We start from the raw sequence: 19,539 nt of genomic DNA on the forward strand, positions 1-19,539 counted from the left end.
AACACTTCTCCATATATTGTCTGATATTAGATTTGTAGAGATGGTGAATAGTCTCGGGTGTTAGATAGTGTTTAGAGCGATAGAAACAACCGATTTTACAGGAGGCAGAATTAGCAATGAATTTAATAGATGCCCTCCCAGAACGATTTGCTGAGAAAGAACAACCAATCATTTTCAGAGTCGATTTCTTACTGAGCGTAAGGACATCTATAATAAGCTAGGACACAACGGACACACCTGTGATTGAAAGACAATAACTGAGTCTTAACAGAGTTAAAAAAAACATTATGATAATTCCAAAATATTTCATAGATTTTACATTAAGTTGTCATTATCAATGTTGCATAACTCTTCTCCGTAAAAGAATAGAAATTTGCTCGTCGTTTAAAATATTTAATATTATCGAAAATATTGCAAACGCGTTTAATAGATTAATTGAAAGTCTCTGAAACTGTTGCTCACACATCGAACTAAATATGAATATGCTTACTCGATTTCTAATTCGTTGCACACAAGTTGCGAACTAGTCTTCGTTTTATGTGTCATTTATGCAACGTTTAATTAAATATAAACTCTGGTCTTCTCCAGGTTCTTTTCTCTAACTTGAGTATAAGTCTGTCGAACACTGGAATCTGCACTTATTTTTAAATGGAACCTATTATTTAATCAATGAGATAAACATACTCTCGTTCCATCAGCAATTACTAGGAAGCCCCTCCTAGTAATTCGCAAAGGTGTTTACGTGTCTTGCTCACTAAGGATTTTACCCTGAGCAGAGTAAAACTCACAACTAAATTTATCAAGCACTTAATCAACTGCATCATGGACTCTTTCATGATTAAGGCTGATGTTTATATCGACGGAATATGTTGTGCGAATAACACTCGATAAAACAATAGTTTGATTATTGCTAATAGTACGAATTATCATCCCCATCCCCATCCCCAAATTTCAGAAACGTTTACATGAATCCACTGTTAATATTACATGTATAAATACCGTCATATTTATTTTATTGTTAAGAAAGAAGTCTTTGAAATGATTATTTACGCAGAGGGGAATTTTTTTTATGCAGGCATACATTATATTGTATATCTAGAAATATGACAAGAAAGCCAATGCTTGACGGGGATAAATGTGACCACACATATTCTACAAAACTTATTATTAACTCTAAAAACGGGATCAAAGTACAAAGTAATTTTACATTTTGGATATATTTAATGACAGTTTCAAATTGGTAACTTTTGCTTGTTCTAGGGTAAATTATTAATTTTGACTTATTCTGTCGTGAAAGTAATCGTAACGCACGTAATTATTCTAATTTAAAACGTCAATACCACTGGACTATATATTGTGATACAAATTACAACAAGTGATTGAGTAACCTCTATTATTACCTTTATTTTCTAACTACTTACGCGGCATTTATTATAAAATAGAGGAATTTCATGTAATTACTTTGATTTTTAGTTCATTCAACAGAAATTCTCACTTTTCACATGCATTGTTAAAGCATAATAAGAGTTAATAATAAATTTGCTCAACTTTTATAAAGCTATTATCATTATAAATCTGAATTTGTTAATGAATTAAAAGTTTAACATAGATAATTCAATCACACAAAATACATACTTTAATAATTCTCGATGTTGTGATTTAGTAATACAAATATGATTTAGTAACGTTTGGAAAACTGGTATTAATAGTAGTATTAATTAGCCGCGGGATGCAATTCATTCACAAAATGTTAGATTATTAAAAATATTTTTGGAAGTAACAGCAACCACTTTTCACTGTACATTATTTACCATACACTTTAATTTTATACAATATCTATCATCTTTATGGTATTTTTTGTTCACCTTTTCTATCTCTACTTATTTGTTGATCGCTATACTTAATAAAAGAAGTCAAACATATAACATGTTGAATAGACCATTATAAGAACGAGTGCCGCAAATTAAATAAGTAAGACCACCAAATTTCTATCATCTATTTTTACATTTCGAAATATCATTTAAATTTGCTTTTGCAGTTGTAGATAGAAACTCATCAAACATTTTTATGAATAAAAGGTCTCATGAATTATATTCAAGAGAAAATTGTCCATCATATGCGTCAGTTTAAGAATAGATTTTTCAACAGTTTTTTATTGATTATATGAGAAATCCTTTCATACTATGAAAAAACAGCTGTTAACACTGAGAACATGTATTTCTATAAAAAGAACTAACAAATGTGACGTAATATATTTTAGTTGCATTCACCACGACTAGAGTAGGTGATAATAACTGGGCGTGTGTATGGTCTATCGCGAGGTGTTTGCCCAGCTGTGCTAAAGTGAATTAGAATAATTACATGATTTATATTTAAAATAAATAAACGCTAGTATTATCAGTTCTTATCTCTGATGATAGAGTAAACATGTACGAGCCAAATAACAGTCACTTAGAAAATAAAATGGTATTCACTGATCAATTGGAGTAAAGCATTTTTTCGAGTAAATAAATATCACAGATCAAAAATTTAAAAAATAACCCAAATAACTCGTTTATACCAATCATGACCCAAGTTTTAAAATAAAGGGTTGATATATATTAGGGATCTTCTGCGAATAATTATTATCTTAGCTAGCGGAAATTTTGGTAAGGTTCAGGCTGAGTGCATGATAACCCAGACCGGCAAAATAGAATTATTCCTAGATTCTATTGATGGGTTACGTAAAGTATATACGGCATACTCCCGTTGATATATTAGTTTTCGCCATATCACCGAAGTTAAGCAATAATGAGTCCAATCATGACCAGATGGTTCACCATCTCGGAAGGCTAGACACTGTATGTAGCGATTCATAGAAATATTGAGGTTAGGATCTGGTGGCGCATTTAAATTACTAGGGGGCAAGACAGACAGCAAGGAGAAACACTGCTTTAACTTGTCTCCCCAAGATTACAATGACACTACGATTTAGAGATCCGTGGTCGCCGACGCTGTTAAACCATCACAGTCGCTGAAAATGATGACATAATGTTGGGTCAGTTGGCTGATGTCATCTGCCGTAGACTAATCATAGAGAGGGCAAAGAATTGTGTAACTGGCTTAATAAAAACAAGTGCTTACAGATTTGTCTCCTCAGTGACATCACCAATAATGTAGGAAACATGAAATCTAAGGCGGATCTTACTGCCACGTAAGACAGTGTTTTTCACCAATTTCGTCAAGTATAAGAGATTTACGCTTAAGAAGAATATAACTAGCTAAGATTATAGTCTAAATCTTCCGAGTTATTTCTTTTCAAATAAAATGATATGTAAAAAAAAACGGGGCGTATGTCTGTGCGACGTAACGAAGAGAGTTTATATCCCCTTATTATTAAGTATAATACAAAAGACTAAAGCATATAGCAATTTGAATAGAACATTATAGGAACGCGTACTGCAAATTAAATAATTAAGACAACTCAATATCTGTCATATATAAATGCAGAGATGCAGAAAGAACGTAGGGAAATGTGTTATAGCATACAGGAGGATATTGATTTCGAATAATCTATTTTTTCTTTTATGAACATCTTACTCTTAATTAGAATACATATTTTCCTGAGCCCACCAGCTTCTAACATTCAAAATATATCAGGACAAGTAAGAATTTTCCTTGTATTTATATATTGCACAAACAAAAGCATAATACTGAACAGAGGAAAAAAACACTTTTAAAGTAATAACTACTAAACCACGAACCAAACATTCGTCAATAATATTTCAATTATGATCATTATATGTTTAGACATTTTCTTCATCAATACTATTCAATTAAATATATCCCTAATGGCACATTGGATATAATGAATGCATAAAACACTTAAATCAAAACATTGTATCGATGTGTTAATAAAACATTTCTTATTTCTGATAGTTTAACAATATTATGTATATTTAATATTACATACCGGTAATTCAAACAGTTTTTCCTAATGTAAAGTTACCTTAGTGCATCTGTTCATATATACAATGCAAAATCCCGTTGACGCTACGGTTCTCGTATATCACTAATATTCAGCAACGTTTATTTTTATGCATCATGTAAGTGGCCATTTTGGAATATCAAACCCTGTATGTAGGACGACGTTTTTAAAATAACTGTAAGACCAATGTCTAGAATCAACTCTAATAGAGGTATAGATAAGAGTAGGAACCGATTATAAATTTAATATTCCCTGAGCATTTTCTTTGTCGAAATAAGCCAGTTAATGTGCATTCGGCTGGAAAATTTGTTTTTATATTTTTATTTACACGATTTCCGGGATTACAAAAGAGCAAGTAATTATACATTATAGACTCTATTCTAGAGAAAACCTTGACTAAGTAAAGCACATTATTCTTTTTGTAAAATAAAATTTCGGGGTATAATGTCCTAATGCCGCGACTTTAAAACCCTTTAAAACAAGCAAGATACCAGTTATTTTGCTTCAAACATTGTAAGGTCCTCGCACAGCTTTTGTAATCCAACAAAATCAACTGCAGTTTATCTGATGCTGAAACAATTAACGAATAAAAATACGCACAGTGCAGCCAGTAATTTCATACGTGAATTGATGAAATATTATAATATTTACCACCCAGAAAATTATTAGATACACCGGAAAAAAGAATTATTTGTTATGATTCTTAGCCTAAACTAACCAAACACACATTCTAATAAAATATAAAGATTTCGTCAATTTCTAAAGCAATTAAAGTTTCCCCCTCCTCTGTTAAAAAAATCTTTATTTCATTGCCCATGCAAAATAATACTATTATAAAAATTATGAAATTGAAAATTGATTATACACCTACCTTTACTGAAATGCATTAATGATTTTTTAAGGAAGAAATTATCATAAAAACAATGGCACTTCTTTCTTTATGTTTCTCAGGTTGAATATAAGCTTTGTTTTTATTTGGAAATGTTCGTTAGGATTTCTTTTTTGTTTTTTGCTTTTAAGGTATTTCCCTGATTTGTGCAGGAGCTAATTATAAAATATATTATATGTTTTGATACGAACCCGACATTGCCTGAAGTAAATGAGGACCAACCAATGATCCTAGCAATACGATGCGAATAAGATGCCAAATTTGTAAAATCGACCATTTTCCAATCACATCAATTGATTGATTGTTTAAGACGGGAACCAACCTGGGTACATCGGGAGGAAGATTCATATGCCTCGCATCAGTGACTTAGTCCACAATAGTTCTTATATACATTGCACTGCAAATAGTCTACTGTTGGTTTTATAACGTGGTTTTTATATAACGGCTTGAATTAAAGTTAAAAGGCAGAAATAAGTTATACTGCTTCACTTGTGCTCTAAACCGAAACATTCACTTCGAACACGTTTTTGTTTTATCAAAACCCTACTGTTAATTTTATAAGCCTAGCTCTTGTACCTGTGCGGTGATAAAAACTCTCAGATGCACTTGTGATGTTAGTCTGTCTACTGTTGTGAACTTTGATATAAATTGGCTGATCAATCTAATATTCCAATATCCAATCGGGTTTTAGATTATTTATCACAACTATCCACATACTAAACTAATCTAATAACGCTTTGATGCTGAAATTATATATGTGAACATTTTAAAAAAATTGGCTTAGATGTTTTCGAGTAAAAAGGGAACTAACTCGCACATAAACCGACACACAGACAAAGTATATTTTCTATATTATATAGATGGCATGTTTAGAGAACCCCTAAGCTCGAGTTGGTATCAATAATATGTATGCACGTAGTTATCTTTTAAACAAATAAATAGTTTTATTTATATGGTAGTATTTAAAAAAAGAATAACAGTGGGTATAATTAGCGCATTCTTAAAATATGCTAGTATATATATATATATATATATATATATATATATATCTTGTAATTCTTTTTCTTTTTTTCTTTTTATTCGTTAAACTTTGTATACTTTGCTCCTTTTCTATCCTCGAATCCATATTTATTTTTTCCTCAACATTTAAAATCCAATAAAACCCTCAATAAAACTCTCCAATCTTCTACAATAAGGTTGCAGGCCCTACTTTTAAAACAAATAATTCTGCTTCGATTTTGTAAACTCTGCCCATGATTCCAAAGCATATCGACTGACCGATTCTACTTCGCCCCTTCATTGTCCTAATTACTACATTTAGAGCGATAAGTTGTCATGACCACCAGATAAACACACTCCTCCACCCCAAGTGCTGAACTGCTTTAATTCTTTGGTCAGTATCATGTCTTAACCTTGAAATCACTCAGTCATCCGCATGCTAATTCTTTCTACTTATTTTTCAAATAGCTCTTTCGTTAAACTCACAGACTGGACTTTTTCGTGTGTGCCTATCGACCATTTATAAATACAACAAAATGCATTCAGAGCAGGAAAAACGTGTTTATTTTCCGTTCACCACCTATTTTGTATTCACTCAATTTTTAACTCAACAACATAGAAACACTCTTTCGCGTAAAACCATTTTTCTCATTCTTCTTTATCTCACTTTTACGCTAGTATGATCCTTTTCATACTTAGTTTCTGTAAATACTTTACAAGCAAAATGTCTTTATGTGTTTTTCTAGCTAACCATTTCTGAGGAGAAAGAAAATATTTCTTCGAAACTCCGCGAATTAAGGACTTTCATATCTATTCGTGTTTCTTTTCCGAATGATAAATATGTTTTTTAACCACACTAAAGTGCTCTTCAACATAATTTATTCAACTTATGTACTTATATATATATATATATATATATATATATATGCATATATATGTATTTATATATATATATATATGCATATACATGGATATATATATGTATACTTAAATCTATAAACTTCCATTGCAAATTGAAATCGTTTGCAAAAACAATTGCTTTTTTTATTTAAATGTAAAATAATTCGAATACGATCTGAGAAATGCAACATTTTTTTAGGACAATGCATTTATTAAAAATAAATTTCTTCCACTTTCATTTTTTCAACATTTTAAACTTTAATATCATAATTTTTTTCATACTACAATTTCAGGTGATGAACGAACGGATAACATTTAACATAACAAAAACTAATAACAAAAAAACACGTATTTGGAAGAGATAAATTAAAGTGTTTGCATGGAACACCATCAGCTTGTATTTTGTTTTTTTTAATAACAAATAAAATGATTTTAAATATAACTAAGTGAAAAATGTTTAAACTATTCTAACAAAAGGAAAATACAAGAAAAACTAAATAATTCAATAAAAAAATACGGAAAAGTTACTGTTTGTTTTTTAATTTCTTAATCGTTCTAAAAACTTTCGTCAAACTTGTTTATTTAATAAATATTACATTTCAATCTGCAATTAATGTCACCTATTTCTAATAAGATTCATTGTCAAGCCCAAATATCAGTTAAAAAAACAATTTAAATATTTTTTTTACAAAAAAAACAAACAAATACAAATATAGAGTAGAGCGAACTTGGCCAAATTGTTGATGTTCACTGTTCGCTAATATCTTAGTAAAATAGAGTTATCTCCCTCAGATCAGTGACGACGTATCCAACAGCACCGGAAAAAAGTAATAACTGTTTATTTTTGATAAGTGTTTTCGTTAAGAGGCGCAATTCTTTACTTACAACGCAATTCGGCGGATGTGACATCAGACAAAGTTTAAGGTTCAGATGACTAACACTATACAAAATATGGCTTTTTAAAAAAAAAAGAAATTATGAAAACAGAAGTTTTGGTACATTTTTACTTGGTTTACGCCTTCACATAATTCTTTATTTTTAAATTCTGCCATAATTAATATACTCATTATTTCATAGCTACCCAAAACATATACTGCTCCAATTGGTTACGATTATTTGAGTCTCTCTCTCTCTCTATCTCTCTCTCTCTCTCTCTCTATATATATATATATATATGTTTGTGTGTGTCTGTGTATGTGTGTGTGTGTGTAAGACTACTTCATTTAGTCACATAAATTAATATACGAAGATATAATTTTATGCGTAGAGTTTCAGCATTTACTTCAACAGTGCTTAATGCAGAAGTAGAACTAAGTAGTAAGTTATGAAAACCTATATGACAAGTAAGCTACACAAATTATTCCGTGTTCCTTCTCATGAGAATACGCCAGGCTTATTGTGCGTTGCATTCTCTTGAGAATTCGTTTCTTTCAGTCGTTTAATTTCTGTTGTAATTTCTTCGTTGAACGTAAGAATCTATAGTTTGTGTTGATTAGTTGTTGCATTAGGATATTTTTTGCAAACCGACTCAGTTGGAATTTGATGCACCCAGCTCTTCTATTCCTGTCGTTATTCACTTCAAATTCGTAAACTCTTAACTTCGTATAAAAATGCATAAGTAATAATTTTGTTCGAATTCAGCTCAAATGCTTTTTTTTATCCATTCCTCTAAAATCTTTACCTCCATGAACAGATGCAGCTGACGGATTATTCTCTGTTCTGTTTGATAGACGCGCTATTCATGGCATCTAAATGTTATACGCTACAGTTTCGTAAAAGCGGACCTATATTTAACCATATGAACACGAGAGCAAATGTTATCATTCTGCCAGCAAAAGTGCTATTCCTAAACAATGCAGTCAAAAGCAAACTGAGTTATCTCAGAATAAAGGTTTGCAAGTGACACATGCCGTTCCCTTTCTTTTGAAGTAAGAATTGGCGTATTGACCAATGCAAAAATCAATCAAATCCCATTAGACACATATTCAATTTCCTCATACGTTATTTCCAATTGTGTGCGTTTTTCTAAAAATATAGACCTTAAGTGAGTTAATCCACAATTTTCTTTACCGATTCTCTAAGCAAATAAATAAGTTACGCAAAGGTATATTGTAGACATCGTCTTATTTTATGCATCCATGTGTCATAGATTATGAACTGTCTATACTTAAAAAATACTTGATAAAATTAAATGTGCATGGTAAATACATTTATTTCATACTAACTGATCGTCTGCCCCGACTTTGGCAAATAAAATTTAGGGGGAAAAATAACCCAACCCACTATATGTTTTTCAAAAGGTATCAACTTATTTGCTTGCTTGCAAACAGTGTAAATGTTGCTTAGCCTTACTGGGTTAGTTTAATTTACAAGTCATCAAATCCACTCGTAATTAATTTACATTTTATGTGCAGAAAGTCTGTTATTACTCTAAATGATTAACATTTATTTTTACTATTATATAAAGGAAACTTTGTCTGTTGTGTGTAAATATAAGTGTGAGTGCTGTCCCTATAGACTCGAACACTGCTGGACCAATTTTGATGAAATTCAACACAAGCGGTATTTTATGTGCCTTGCAGTGTTCTTGGATAAGTTTCCTATAGAAATATCGAAAAGCGAAATAATTTTATGAAAGAAGGAACAGACTATTTTGACACAAGTGTACATTTTACAAAGCTTAGCATCACAAGTGCATTTAAGAAGTCTTATTTCCACACACGCTGGATTGGCTAACATTGTAAATGAAGGATGCATGGACATGGCCCACCAACTAGTACAGGAAATCAACTGATTTATTTGATAATAAGCCTATTTCACCGATTCGACGACTATAAAATATGGGCCTTTACAACATTCGGTGAACAGTATTCAATCCTGTACAATGTGGGGTTTCCCTGATAATAACATATACAACTGTATTCGTAAATGTAAAAATAAAAGTAATTATTTAGAATGCAATGATATGAGGGCCCACCATTCAATCAGACGGAACCATGGGCACTCCAGAAACTGAGAAATATATTTTATCCTAAAACATATTTTTCAAAAGCTGATATTCTGTTTCTTTTTTTTTTTTTTTTTTTTTGATATAGCAAAAATTTATTTCTTTGAACAGAAAAACAAATAACAAATAAAATCAGCAAATATGAGTTTATAAATAGTGTCCGTGGTATTTTAAATATAGAATACAGATTACACAAAATATAGATAAATCAATAAGTACTAATAAAGACTAACAAATAATGGTGTGCTACATAGTTTAATAAGTTTTTAAAAAAATCACATTCTAAGTGACAATTCTCAAAGGATCTTATCATTTTAGCACGTCTTGAGAGACACTGTTCTTTGAATGTTTTTTTTTTTTTTTTTTGCTTAATGTCCCCCAGGCTACTTTCTTCAGATGAAAACCGCTGCACGAAGGAATTTGTAAATGACATATATGCCGAATATATTAAATAGCCGCCTTTAGAGAAAATAAGATGCTATCTATAAAAATATATATAGTTATAGTTGCTATAAATGCTGACTCTTTTTAACAGTTTGAATTTGTCGTTTCACATGTTCAATGTAACTTGTAATGACTTGTTTTTATAATTTCAGTTCATATACAGAGAAGGTACCGTACTTAGTCTTAACATAGAGAGGAGTATATATTTAATTAAAATTCTGTACTTACACCTAACAATTTAATAAACAAAGAAATTTTTTAAAACATTAATTACAAGAAGCACTGTACCTTCTCTCTATGAGCTCCTTATTTCGTTTAAAGATATTGTTTAGTAAATAAAAAAAAAGTCTACGAGAAATACTGATGCATGCTTCCCTAAATTATTTACGGGATTGAACTAGAAATATGATGTATTCATTTTCGTAAGTAAACAGAGCTCGTATCCCAATTTCTTCAACTTTTCCTGATATCTCTTTCTTTCAATGCTTTAAACTCCTCTAGTGTATGTAATATATATATATATATATATATATATATATATATATATATATATATATATATATGTAGCTATATGGGTGTGTGTGTATGTATGTGTGTGTATATATGGGTGTGTGTATATGGGCGGCAAAAAGAAAATCCGCTCTTGTGTTTTTTTTCAAAAACTTCAAATGTCAGCTAAATTTAATGTAACTGTTTAAACAAACTATGCCTCATTTGATTGGCATTTTATTCTTCACTTATTTGACCTGTTTATATTTTACTTTTAATTGAAATATTCTCGGGTTCACGTCAATTTTAAAAATGAATTCGATTTGAGGAGGCGCAAGAATGTCTGCACAATGGAAAAAAATGTCTTTTAAATATAACTTAAGGACATTAATGCAACACAAATAGAATAGGAACACAATAAACTAGTTAATATTTAGTAGCATAGTTCTTCTTCAATTTGACAGCCTGCAATCTTTTTGAAATTCCTTGAATTAGACTGCAGCAATACTCATTGGAAAGAGCATCCCAATTTTCTTTAATTTTTGTCCAAATTTCTTCCAAATTTGAAATTTTATCATTGCGGTGCTGATGCTTGATGTAATACCATACATTTTTGATAGTATTAAGGTCTAAAGATTGTGCAGACCAATCCAAACAATGAATATCATGCTCCTCCAGGAACCTGTTGACATTGCTAGCTGTGTGAATGGGAGCAGTATCCTTCATGAAGAGGGGAGTATCACCAAATTCCGACCAAAGTAGGGTAGAAAATGCCCAGTCAACATATTAATGTACTTAGTCCAATTAATTTGATCTTGCAAGCGTACTATAGGCCCTGGATCATTGGTATTAATAATGCCCACACCCAAAACTAAACCTCCACCACCCTGTAGCGTTGAAATTGTGCACCGAGGATTTTAACATTTGAACTTGCTTTCTGTCGCTAAAAGGCACTTTTGACCTATATGAAGAGCCACGATCTTATTTGCATCTTACGAGGTCCACACGGCGCTTTCTGTTCTTTATAGAAATCATTAATTTGCGTCTTGCAACATATCCTCGCAAATTAAATTCCTTTAATCTGTTCTTGACAGTAGAAAGAGAGCACATTTTAACAAGGTTACACTGTTGTTAGATTTGGAGATCCGTTTCAAATCTGTCTTAAGCTGCGGATTTTGATAACCTTCTCTTCCCTGCTAGGAGTAAAATTTAAGGGCATCACGAACACCGCCGGCGTTTTGGGTGGTTTGCACAGTCTTTCGCACCGTTTTCTTATGAAATTTCAATCTTCGGCCGATTTATCGATCGGATAAACCAAAAAGGTGGAGATTAATGAGCTCCTAACGATCATTAAGAGAAAGTCGTGGCATATGGACTAAATGTTACGTTGTATAACCTGGAACGACAACAATTATGATTAGAGATGCTGTCTTGCCTGTTGGTGGATATTTTACACTGATTTAGGGACGATAATTTAAGTACGTTTAAGCGAATTTGCTGCTGCGAAAATTCTTTTTGCCTCCTCAATGTGAAGTTATTTTTTAAATTGACGTGAACACGAGAATATTTTAATTAAAAGTCAAATATGAACTGGAAAAATTATAGGGGAATAAAAGGCGAATCAAGTGAGGTATAGATTGTTTAAACAGTTACATTAAATTTAGCTTACATTTGCAGTTTTTGAAAAAAATTACAAATGCGGACTTTCTTTTTGCCGGTACTATATATATATATATATATATATATCTGTGTGGGGGGGTGCGCGCGCGTTTTTTGTTTTTTTTTTGCGAGACTTTTGGAAGTAATTCAATCATTTATACGAAAGTGCATTTTGTCCTAAATGTGAGGTGGGAATAATTTTTCCCGTTTACCAGTTTGGCACCCCCAAATAGGAGCGGTGTATATATATATATATATATATATATATATATATATATATATATATATATATATATATATATATATATATATATAAAGTATATTGTTCTTAAAATATGATCATCCACTTACACGTGTTTCGTCGTCTACGTCTCATTGGAGTAGTTGAATCTAGAATTTAGAAATTGGAACCTCTCGCTAGATTCAGCAGCTCTGATGACGCCGAAACAAAGCTAGTCTATAATATAAATCTCATTTGTCTGTTTAAATGTATGTATGTATGTATGTCTACTTTAAACTCTCGACAGGGGCAACGGTTTTTCACGGTATTGGTATTGTTTTGAATTTCGACAATTTGGACGTAAAATATCGATAAATTTGCTAAAATCATAAATTCTTTCGGCCTCAAGTGAAAACTACAGAGAGAGGGCGCTTTTTTTTCACCGATATTTTCGAAGGTCATCCCTTCTTTTCGATTGACTAATCTTAATTTAAACATTCGCTACTTCCGTTCGGTTCGGCGATGGACGCAACGGCAAAGACGTCACATTTTTCGTTTTTTTTCCTTATTCGCTAGTCAAAAAATATATAAGAAATCTGCGTAATCAATCTATCTATATCTATATATATATATCCATCTATCTATATATATATATATATATATATATATATGCTCAATTATCTAGGGTTGTGTATAAGCATAAAATATACGCTAACTACAAATGATTCATTTCATTGAATAAATTCGTCAGAATAACAGCGAACTTGTCGATTCTCCTAGTAGATGGAAAGAAACGTTTGTGTAGGTCACTTGCTATAAGCATTTTGACAATAGGACATATATACACATGCATCTTTATATTTTTTAAAATATTGTAGTTTGTTATTAAAGTTGAGTCAGTATGTTACGTCGAAAACATCAACGTCACTTTTAGTAGTATAAGTACGTTTTAACACTGTTGCCATTAGTTCTAGGTTGATAGAAATATTTCGAACATTTAATACAGTTTTAGATGTATAAACACTAATTCATAAAACTAACATGTATATGCTATCCCAGCTTTAGCAATAAAATTACCCACTTGCGAGACAGAGTTTACAACAAAAATGTTTTTAGGTTATACTTCTCTGTCAACGTTCCGTTGACCACTATTGAATAATAATATATTCTTCCTTAAAAACCTAAATTAACCAACTTATTTTGCACAAACACAGTCGGTCATAGGATCAAATCAATAACATTTTTAATACCATCATATGTGAATACAATAGATTATTGAACTAAAAATCAGATTAGTCCATTGCATAATTGTAGTGGTTTATTCGTATATGGTAAACGAATCACACTCTTATTTTAAAGTTAATTTGGCATTTGTTTTCTAGTAATCGATAGTGCTTTAGTGATCTAATGTCGAATCACAATAAATATTGTTGTAACATAGCGAGCGTGTGTGTGCGGATATAACTGCATGTGTATGTAAATGTATGTTACATGACGTCATCGATAAAGAAAAAGACACTATCCAAAGGAGAGATGTTGAGCACGGAACAGATACCGGTTAAGATCTCGGGAGAGGTGGGGAGAACATTCTACATAACGTGTGTTACGTCACGGGTGTAACACTGAGAAAATACATGTTGTTGATACGAAAAACAGGCTAGTTTGCATTATTTCCTATTTTTGTCTTGGTGTCCTTTGCGACTGAAACTGGTCACAATGTGTGTTGCTTTCCGGACAACGTTACATAGTACGATCAACTAACTCAGTCAATTAGTTGCCTGTGGATTTGTACCACCGTTATTACATTACACAATGATATTATGAAACAAACGAATAACGGAGAAAGGGTCAGCTTTTGAACTGTATAATGCTTAACGGTATATATTACGTTACATGCCCTCTTTACACACTTCGCCAACATACGCACATTGATTCACCTATTGTCTATCTCCTCACATACAAACTTATGGACTCTGTGTAACGTTTTTCCGATTAGAATAGTTTCGCCATCAATCAGCGGAAGACTATTATCCGTCGATTTTTATGCGATATGATATTGAATATGATGACTACGCTTGCTAGTGTAATAGATCTAATCTTGAATATACATCAAAATATAAATAATTGCCACCAGATTTAGGAAGGAACTGCAGATTTTAACATCACATATTAATTTTACAGACGGTAAAGAAAGTAATAAAATAAACATCAACTCATAAAAATTGGAGTATTGAGGATGAACGATAACAAATATTGATTTTTAGCTTTCACAGCAAGTTATACATTACAATACCCTCTATTTTTAATGTTGCAGGCTTGGCCCTCTTGCTGATTCCGTTGCTAGGACACCTGAGTAGAAAGTATAAGTCAAGAATCTATTCTTACAATCAGCTCGACAGGTTGTGGGCCATTTACGTCGTCAATAACCTGTCGGACTGCAGTGCGCCGCCTGGGTACTACGTAGAAGGTCCACCCTCCCAGATCTTGCCACACGGCTTTCGAATGAGGTAAATTTATTGGTTGTTGGTGTAGGTGCCTCTATCACGGAATGCCGATGGGAATGCACGGACATTTTTGTTTGGCCAAAGTCACTCTCCTTTAGAAGCGCTGGCTTGTCATCCCCACATTTCTCAAATTATATGTCTATGGATATACACTATTTGTTCTCATACGCACGTCTTCGAACAGCTATATTCCTCTCTTAATATTAACGCACACATAGACATACCTGGAGAAAAGTACAATAGCTAATGGGAAAAAATTGAATGCCTTCTAGACACAATTCTCGAAGCTTTTCTTTTTATCTATAGGGATTTATCAGGAAACCCGTTGACATGAGAATCTTTAAATTTGTCTAAACATTTTTCAAATCATAGTATTCGAAGGTCCTGGATAGGACCTTAAACTATATCCCGTGGTGAGGCTCCAGCTTACGGGCGTTGGGGAATGTGGATCCACCCTTTAATTGCCACTTCTCCCAGGTCTACTCTGACCCGGAGTGGTAGTACCTGTTAGGGTCCCAACTATGGGTCAAATAGAAACCGACTTGAAAACAACAAATACATTCTATTAAAAGAAATCTTCAAAATCTTTGGATTCGGCATTAAATAACCTGAAAAGGTTTGATATGCCGTAAAACAAAAACAACCGAACAACCAACATAGTATTCGAAACTGAAATCAGTTGTAAACAAAGAATGGTGATTTCCCCCAAAAGATGATATATAAAGTAACTTCACTTAACTGGATATTAGGGTCCACCAGATTAATTATAATCCAGGCATCCGGCATGATAAAAAAGAGACAACAATAAATATAAACACTAATATACTTTCAATTAGGAAGATAAAAGTGGGTGCTATTCCCTGTGTTACTAAGACAACATTTGGGAGATAGATGATAGATGTGAGTGATATACAGCTATCTTAACATTTAATATTGAAATCGAGTGTTAGAGGCAGACAAGGGCCACCTTGAGTGTGAAGTTTTATTGAAGTGATAATTAAAAAAAAATACTACGATTCGCAATTAAAAGATTTTAAAATGCGGTAATAGCTGGGAATGTCACCCGGCTTTGTCTGGTCGTAAAATACGAGATACAAATTTGCCCATCTTTCGTATATATTCATATAGATGCTTGATTTAAAATGTAAAGACAGGATTTTGAAAACATCAGATGGAATCTAAACCTAAAGACACCTGTAGCATACACAGCTGGCGACGTTACCACTGTATGCACGTGGTACGCATATAACCTGACTAAAAATTAAAATTATAAATTTAATGGGATGATTTTTTTAAAAATTCTAGCGATTTTCTTCAAATTTAATCCATTTTTGACGCCTTAAGAACTATTTTAACCGACTAAAAACTGATAAAATTAGGATCCATAAAAAAATCCATCGTTTTATGTCCTAAGCGCAGTTTCAGGCAGATAGAATTTGAAAATATGGAGACAGACAGACATACATACAACCTTTTATATATTAGACTAGCTGAGAGGCGCCCGGCTTTAAACTGGCGTAAAATCCTCTAGTTGAAAATAAATATTAAAAATAAACTAAGATGAATATACAAAATGTATAACGGTTTTGTCAATTTTAATTAATTTTGGACCCTTTAAAAACTATTTTAACAAGCGCAAGACACATAAAAAACCAGTCCATAGAAAATCCAATCCTTTTAGATCCCTAGCGCTGGTCTGGAACTTTTCATTTCAAAGGAGACAGAGTGGGGAAATATGGAAACGAACAGACAATTATACCTTTATATATTAGATTTCTGTTTCGAAATGTAAGGAAGTTTCGTTTGCTATGGGATTTACGAGGGCCATTCTACAAGTAATGGATTGGATTGAATTGCAAGACTGCATTGTTATGATCACTGCGATGATGTGTTTGTGATCTAGAAGATCCATCTCTTTGTTGCAGATATTGACGTTATAAACAATAAGAATTCAAAACCATGTCATGTGCGTTCGCCAAAAGAAAAGATGCATCATTTATTCCCTGGCTAAAATGCATTGCCAATGGTGCTGACTATATGAAAAGCTAAATTCTGCAGCACAAAAGGTCAAAATGGTAGTACTTCTGTTTCCGCAAATCTTCAACATTCTGAGTTACTGAAAATATTGAGAGCGTTAGTTTTGGAACAACTCTTATAGTTTAAATTAGTAAGAAAAATATATTATAAATTCGTTTACTAACTAAACCTTCGAGAAATCTAATATATAAAATGCTATATGTCTGTATGTCGTTTTGTCTCCATATTTTCAAACTCTATCTCAATCGAAACTAAAAGTCGCAAAGCAGCGTTATCAGATTCAAATGATTGTCTTTTTGTTTAACTGGTAGTCCCCACTTATCGAGGCCAGGAAGCCACTCGGAGATAAGGGTTATTGCGTGTAAAGTAATCAGTGGGATAAAATCGTAGTAATCGTTAATAATGAAGATTTGATAAAGTGTCCTACTTAAAGGGGAAGGTTATCAGGAATTTGTTTCTGTTGGACTTGAACAGAGTTCCATTGGTGTGCACTTCTAAGAAAGAAGCTTTGTTCATGGAATCTACGTTTTAATTAAAGCACAGATAAAGAGTGGGGGAAATTATTGAGAGTGGTTTCAGATAGACAAGTGTTTTTCGTGAAATAATAGCGAGGGGAGGTAATAGAGATCCGAGATCAGACGAGCACTTTCCATTGAAATAACGATAAAACAAAGAGAGACTCGCAACATTTCTTCCGTGGGAGAGAGGTTGCAGAGAAGAGAAAAGGGCATCCCCCACTAAGCCGCGAAGTCTATTTGTACTCTGCCAAGGCAGGATAGGCTATTTTTAGCAGTTCCTGGCCAGGTGTGGCAGCAATACTCCATCCTTGGTTCTTTTATTTTACGTACTATTTTGGGGGGTCTTTAGCCGCTTGCACTAGTTTTAAGGGCTCAATAATGAGCCATAAATTGAAAAAAAATATTATACATTTTGTATCCTCATCTTAGTTTAATTTTAACGATCGTTGAGGGTGGTGCGCGCAGCTTCGTCCATATTTCGTATATGTTATTACAGTTGTAATTTCAAATGTAAAAACAAAATATTTAGGTGCAATCACCTAGAATCGTAACCGACATTGGAGGACTCAAAGCTGGTGATGTTACCACTGTACCAATGTAACACGCATATAAATCGATTAAAAATTAATAATTTAAAATAAACTAAGATGAATGTGAAAAATGTTTAACGATTTTTTTTAATTTTTGACCTATTTTTGACCACTTTAATACAATTCAAATCGTCTAATGCCCGATTAAAAAAGCGTCCCAAAAAAAAAGTCAATAATTTGAGGTCCCTAGCGACTTTTAGTTTCGGGAGAGATAGAGTTTAAACTCTTGAGACAGACAGACAGACATACCGAAATACAGACAAGCATATGGTTATTTATATACTAGATTTAAATTTTTCGTCGGTTTATGCTAAAGTTTCGGTTTAGATTAATGTTGACATCACCCGAATACTTTTTCGTTACGTTTGAAATCACGACTGTAAAATAATACTTTTATAGCCGTGACTCATTGGGTCAGGATATTGTGTAGCTTGCTATGGTATAGTTAGTATACAAAATCAATGTATAAAAGTGCTTTGAGTATACGGAAATTGTGTAAAAACGCGTAAAAATGAATGCACGTGCGCTAAAACAAACAGGGCGACCGGTGAACATATTAAATAATTTCGCTCTTGTACGCAAAAAAGAGAATGCATGCGCGCACAAAAATAAATATGGGAATAATTGAAAAACAATACGGAATACATTGGATGATAAAAGTCTTAACATCATTGCTCTTAGATTAAATGAAAACCCCTTTATATTACAGGGGTTCGATCCGTTGAAAAAAAATTAAAAATACAAGTAGAGGGTGTGCATTGAACAGATCCACCCTATTTATTGCTTGTGTGTTAACAGACTTAAAATATCAGAAAATAATCATTAACTGATGAAGTAATATTTAACGGTGAGACCTTTCAAAATCAAATCCTGAAAAAAAAATGAAATTCCCCCCACATCAACAATTTGAAGTGTTTCTATGTATTTTAAAAATGTTAGGAACTTATGACCCATCCCCTCTTCCCTCTTTCTTCCAACACCACCACACCCACCAAACTTGAAACAATTCTAACGGTTACATATCTCGCTACTTCCCAAGAAATTAAATTTATATAGGAAAGTACCCCCCCCGCTAAAATGTTACAATTTTTAATTATTAAGATAAAATTATTTTTTATATTATATTTAAAGACCGTTGAAACACATTAGCCAAAACAGTAGATTCTGATTTCTTTTTAGGACGAAAACTACGCTTTGTTAGCTCGTATAAAAATCCAAATATTTTTTAAACATGTAAATTGATTAAGTATTTTTATACATTAGAAAACATATTTGCTTTTTCTTTTTTTTTTAAACAATTCCAACCTGCAATTGAA

At 32.3% G+C, this 19,539-nt stretch overlaps 1 protein-coding gene across 6 annotated transcripts in view; it reads right to left on the bottom strand.

Moving 5' to 3' along the window:
- Positions 1-19,539, bottom strand: part of LOC145276816 (putative G-protein coupled receptor 139) — a 715,998-nt gene that overhangs the window by 2,351 nt on the left and 694,108 nt on the right. The gene's annotated exons all lie outside the window — the stretch shown is intronic.

The sequence above is a fragment of the Euprymna scolopes genome, chromosome 5 (assembly GCF_053919585.1).
Source record: "Euprymna scolopes isolate OS-2025 chromosome 5, ASM5391958v1, whole genome shotgun sequence".
Taxonomy (NCBI): Eukaryota; Metazoa; Mollusca; class Cephalopoda; order Sepiida; family Sepiolidae; genus Euprymna; species Euprymna scolopes.